Raw genomic sequence first — 6340 nt, 5'->3', positions numbered from 1 at the left:
TCCTCCTCTCTGGTAGAGGATGGTCACTTGATGATGTCTGAAGTTGGTGAATTATTGAATTAGCAGATTAGGCATTTTCTTTAGATATAATGAGGTAATGGTCAGAACACTGCAAACAGAAATTGTTACAGTGGTCTACTCTGGGAAGCACAGTTGGAGAGTAGGAAGCGATGAGACCTTGAATCTTTGCTTTTTATCATAAGCTCCTTTGTACTTTCTGATCATCCCTATTATATTTACCATGCATACATATATATACATATATATGTGTGTGTGTGTGTGTGTATTTAAATTAAGAACAATTATTTGGAGACAGTTCTAAAAAGACAATCTGTATGGGAGGAAGTTCCAAGGTTAATCACCTTGACATTAGCAAGATTTTACCACATTGAAGGAGATTTCATTTGACATCTATTAAACAAAGTGAAAACCTAAAATTGATCAGCAGCTCATGATACTGGAGATCAGCCAACTCTCGCTTCAGTAATCCATGAATGCATCACATCACAATGGTGAATATTGGTAATATTGTTTCAGAGACATCATGGAGACATCAAAGTGTGTTCGGTAGCCTGTAGCAAAGAAGCTGAAGGAGTATATTACCTTAGAGTAAATTACCTCTCAAATGGCCCCCAAGATGTTGCTCAAAAGGATGAATAGCAGTTGACAGAAAATTCTCTCCCATCTCAATATCCCATTTTTGTTGAGATCATGTTATTAAATCTTCTGGGTGGTTTCCTTGAGTACAGAAAATGCCATGCTTTCATGTGTTAATTAATGTGCGAGACCCTGGGCCTCCAGAAAATAAGTAAGTGGATCATAAAAAGGTCCTATGGTTGGGGCTAGCATGGAAAAGCTCAATGAGAGTGTGAGCTAAGCGAGTTCAGGCCAGAGAACCCAGAGGATCAGACTCCCTCTGTACTGACACTTTGCTCCTGGTTAGAGAGAAAATTCCAGGCTGCCTGGAGCACCAGAAAGACAAGACACTGGACCTTCAAAAACCAGCTGAACAAGCACATCCCCAGGACAGAGGGCAATAAGATTAATAAGGAGTCTCTTGTATTGGGCATTGAATGCATGTTAGGCACTGTGAAAAACCTTTAACATACATTATCACTTGTTATCCTTATAAAGATCCCTTTCTACAGATGAGGACTCCAAAGGTAAGATGGAAAAAAAGGGGGTAAAGTACCTTGACAAAAGTAAGCACAACTATTAAGTCATGGCCTGGGGTGTATCTGTAGGTATATTGTTATAAAATCAGTTCTGTGAATTGCCTAAAATTATAACAAAGAAGGGCATGAGTTAAAGCTTTAAGTGTGTGTTAGCGGGTGAATTGGTTCTCAGAGAGAAAAATATCTGGAATGCTGTGTAAAAACCATCAGTCAATACAGCCCTTTGGCTCGGTTTCTAAGCAGAGCTGAGGCAAAACTACTTGTTACAAAGGAAATTTGTAAGATGCTTAATTAAGGTTTCTGAAATTCAAACTCTGAGCACACACAGAGGCTCAAGAGTGGTTAAGTGTTTTGCTCTGAAATTCAGCCTACCAGCCAATCTGGCTCCAAGGTCCATCTCCTTTTGTTTGCACCAAAATGACGAAAACAAACCTGCTTTTCTCGCCTGGTAGTAGCACATTCTGGAAATCCCCTTAAATCTGCTTATATAGATATAACTCATACTTGTTAATGGTTGTATAATAATCCTCAGAATGGCTGCACTGCCAATGTATCAGTCATTCCTCAACTGATGCATACTTGCTCTGTGCCCTAATTTGCCCAATATGAATGTTTCTGTGATAAACACACTTGCACGTATTTCATCATGTTCTGGGGTTCTTATTTCTCCAGGACTGACTACCATTCCATCCCTGCCCCATATACAAATCTGTCTCTGTCAACTCTTCACTTTATAAGGACCCAAAGGACCGTTTGCTAAATTTGTTGTATTGACTCAGGACAATTTAGTAATCATTGTTGTCATTTAGTAAACAACAGGGGCATATCCAAACGCTTTCCAATTCTCCCTAAACAACAGCCTAAGGCTGACGGTTTTTGTTGGCCTGTATCCCATAATTATTTTTATTTGGAGGAATTTGGTAGTGGTGGGGTTGGGGTGGGAGGTGGTGTGTGGATGGTGCGAATTGACAGAAACAATTTCCCTACCCCAAAATACAGGTATGTTTTCATTCTCTATGCCCGTAAACACCCTCCCTGCAGCTATGCAATGAGCAATTCACGGGAAGAGGCTTCCTTACATAGACCCCTGTTTTTGGTGTTTTGATTGACTTTTGTGTGTAGAGTTGATCTGTCCCTCTTCTCATTGGTGTCCTCCCCCCCACCCACCCCCAGTCCTCTTCCTTCTTCCTTCTTTTCTTCTCTTCTCCTCTGCTCTCTGAACTGCATCCCCACTCATTCTGATTTCTCCCTCCTGAAAGGAAAAGGGAGATGGGCCACATGAAATAGCAGAGCAGTGCCTACCCCACTCGTGGAAGTTCTCTGCATCTGAACCTCTCTCTCTTTTGAAAGCTCCACTGAGAAATTATCAACAGGCGAAGTCCAAACCCAAGCACGCAAAGTTGTTGTTGTCCCATTTTAAACCAACTCCCATGCATGTACAGCCAGGAGCATTGAGAGCAGAGTCTCAGTGAGGACATTGAGGCTGGTGATGAAAAGCCTTGGCGAGAAGTTTGGACACGTTTGGACATGCAAGGCCTTAGAGAGGAGTCCTGTTCACTGTCCAGTCCTTCTGAATCTCCTCTGCTGGCTTGTGTTCCCCACCCAACTTCTAAATGTCAGAGTATCTCAGGGAGTAGCCCTGTACCTTCTTCTCCTGGCTATACTCTCTCTGGGTGATCCTACTCAATTTTGTGACTTTAAACCCTAACTGTGTCCTGTTGTCTCAACAATTCTGTTTCTCCAGCCTCTATGGATGACAAGCAGACTTCAGTAACTAAACCTGTGCAAATAGGAGTTCTTGACACACACACCCATCTGTCTTTCTCCCTTCTCCAAATCTACCATGCCCACTCTCTGTCTTTCCTATGACCGTACATAGACCTCTGATGAGGATGTGCAAGAAAACACTCTTGTAGTAATCTTTCATTGCTTAAGTTTGTTCCCTGATTGCCTCTAATCCACTCGCAAGTGCCGTCTCTTCCACTTCCAAAATATCATGTGAATCCATGCACTAGTCTCCACATTGAGGCTTCCAGTCTGGGCCAAGCCCCTGCTGTCTCTGGACTGGACTACTGCAAGAGCCTCCTAACTGGTCTCCCTGCTTTCCTTTGTGCCCTGCCCACTTGTGATATTGCCCACACAGAAGGGCTAGAGAGAAACCACTCAATAAGCATTAGATTATGCTACTACCTGCTTCAATCCTTTCTCTGGCTCTCTTGAGCCCTCTGAAGAAGAACCAGACTCTTCATCATGGCACCACCCACCAGTGCACCTTCCTCCCTTTCTTTCCTCTATCCCCTCTCACACTGGGCTCCATGCAACATTGGGACCCTTTCTGCCCCCACCCCCACCCCCAGCACCCTCTCTTTTCTGCCACAGGGCCAGGGGAATTGCTGTTCCCTCTGCTGGGCAGGTTTCCCCCTTGGTTCCTTGAAAGACTGGCGGCTTATCATTGTCCTCAGAAAGGCCTTCCCTGAGCTTCCTGTCTCCCGTTTTGCCACTTTTCTGGGGTTCTAGGCAATATGTACCAAATCACCTTGTTTATATGCCCGAGAGCATTCACAGCAACCTTTAACTGTTTTCATATTCCCTCATCTGTCCATTGTCTGTCTCCCCACTAGAAAATAAGCTCCCTGAGTGCAGGGACGGTCTGGCTGGCAGAATACTCGGTACACAGAAGACCCTCCAGGAATATTTGTTGAATCACTAAATAAATAAAATCACCAGCACTTCCTCCCACAGGAAAGGAAACTTCCCCTCCCTCTGTTGAGGCTCCACAGGGTTCTTTATTTTTGCCCCTGTCACAGTGTGTAGTGGTCAGAACACATTCCATTTGCAGGTGGCAAAAACTGACCACAAAGTAACTTTAAAAATAAAAAACAAAAAGGAGGTGCAAACTCGACTCCATGGAAGCCCCTGAGAAAGGACTTGGGGAGCAGTCCCAGCTGTGTCCTTGTCACTTTGGTAACCCTGTTCCTGTTGCTAGAGCTTCGGGATGGTAGGAATTGTTTTCAGGTTTGGGGATTTGCTAGCCATAGCATGACTTCCCTGAACTTCCTTCTCCTGCTGTTTCACTGATTTCTGTTGCCTCTGTGTACTGGAAGCCAACGCCAGAGAAGGAGATCTTGTTGAGTCCTGGTCCTTGACTTGGTCTTCCTTGTCATTTCTGTTTCCTAACAATGGGCCGAGAAGCTCTTCTCATCCTCGCCACATCCCCTACCCCTCTGCGAGCATGGCTTCCCCCTTGGCCTCTGCCTTCTCAGGTCCCTCTTGGACACCAACCTGGAAATGGTGAGGCACAGCTTCATCTGTTCCCTGCCTGCAAGCAACCTAGACCCCCAGGAGATGGCTCTTAACCGCAGTGACAGTGATCACCTTGGTCAGGCATGCACTGTACAGCAGGCTTTTCCTACGTCTCTGTCCCTTGCCTTTGCTGGCTCTAGCCCTGACTACAGGCAGAGAGCTGGACTTTGCAAGCTGGAGAGGTACATGTGTGTGTATCTGCTTCTCAGCCACCTTGGGATGCTTTCCAGCCAACGATGAAGAGTTCTCACTGCCTCGCATCCCACAGTGACTCAGTCACTTCCTCAGGTTCACGGTTGTTCTATCATGTATGACTGCCAAGATCCAGCCATCACTGCAACCACAGAAAACAGCTTTACTTACCCAAAGAAGGCAGAGGAGGAGAGGATGAGAGAATATATGCCAGGCAGGTGAAATTCCGTGGCCACCATAGTCCAATCACATAGCACTTATAGTCCTCTGCTGACACTTCTGTTTTCTGTGGGGGCAGGCTGAGCTTTAGCAGAGTGCAAGCATCCTAAGGGAAGGCACTATGGTTTTCTCTTTTTAAATATCTGGCCTCACTGGCTCACGGTAAATGTGAGACCCCTATTTACGGAATGAAAAGGGACAGAGGGAAGGATTGTTCAGACTCTTTTTGAATTGGTCACATCTGACTTTCTTCCTTGTGTTCTGTCAGACCTGTCTTGGTTTTGTACGTGCGTGTACGTGTAAATGTGCACTTATACATGCACATTGATGTTTAATTTGTACTCATTCTAAAGTTCTGATTATACTGCTTCCCTTCTTGAACATGCTGAGTGGTCCCTGTGACCTGGGGTATACAGTCGACGCACCTTAGCTTGACTCTCAGGGTCCCACACCTTCCAGCCCTGTCTGCTACCATGTACTCTTGGAGACCATGAGCTCTGGCCCTGCCAGATTATTAGGCATGGCCAGAAGCGACCAAGCATGTGTTCTCATGACAAAGGGCCGTGGGCACTGACTGATCCCTCTGCCAGGAATGCCTTCCTTCCTGCCTTGACATGGTGGAGTACTCCTCATGTTTCAGAGCCCACCTCGAGGGTTCTGTCTTTGGTGCAGCCTCACTTAATTCCTAACAAGAAGAGTTAGTGGCTGGTTCTCCTTTCTGGAGGAAGTGGGACTGTAGCTTCTGTTACACTCAGCTCTCATGGTGGCTCCCTTGTCTATATGCCCAGCATCTGGCTCTGTGTGGCCTCTCTGCTCTCACCACACACACACGCTGCTCACCTCTTCTCACCCTGCTCCACACCTCCAACACATCGACACTCCCTGCTCACTTAACACATTGCGGGCCCCTTAGCCCCCAGTACCAAGTACCTGATAAGCTTCCCATAAATATTAGCTGGTGATCTGGGACCAGGCACTTCATTCTAGAGAGAGAGCTCAGGTTTTGTTTTGGTTTATCTTTTGAACCTAAACATGTACTTCTTGGTCCAGGTTGGGAACCTCAGCGCCTTGAGAGCAGAGCCAAGAATAAACAAGTGCCTGGCTCTGGGCCAGGCCCTGTTCCCAGCCCTGGGTTTTTGGCTTTCCTCACCTTATCATTGAGGACAGTACTAGAGACAGGCTGCTCTTGATTCCCCCACTTCCAGACTGCATGTACTGAGGCCTTGAGTGTATCCTCAAGGCCACTCCACCCTCTCCTGCAAGGTACTTGATTTAATCATTTAAACGTTCCATTAAGTGGAGAGAGGGGATAAAAATAACGTTCCCTTCCGAATCGAACCCTTATCCCTTCGGTCTACAGCGCAGCCCTTTCCCTGGCACCCTTTTCATAAATATCCAGGCGACCCGAGTGGCTGAGCACTCCCGCTCCCGCTCCCGCTCCCGCCCCTGCC

General features: G+C 46.2%; 1 long non-coding RNA gene across 1 annotated transcript; it reads right to left on the bottom strand.

The window, feature by feature from the left end:
• Nucleotides 1–1964: 1964 nt before the first annotated feature.
• Nucleotides 1965–6339, bottom strand: LOC105500882. Its single transcript, XR_001000102.1, has 4 exons — nucleotides 6040–6339; nucleotides 5820–5956; nucleotides 4842–4956; nucleotides 1965–2427 (listed from the first exon to the last, which is right to left on the bottom strand). It is a non-coding gene; the product is annotated as an uncharacterized LOC105500882 (long non-coding RNA).
• Nucleotide 6340: the final 1 nt, after the last annotated feature.

Source organism: Colobus angolensis, unplaced genomic scaffold (genome assembly GCF_000951035.1).
Source record: "Colobus angolensis palliatus isolate OR3802 unplaced genomic scaffold, Cang.pa_1.0 Scaffold699, whole genome shotgun sequence".
Classification (NCBI taxonomy): Eukaryota; Metazoa; Chordata; class Mammalia; order Primates; family Cercopithecidae; genus Colobus; species Colobus angolensis.
This window is presented reverse-complemented; position numbering and strand designations above follow the sequence as displayed.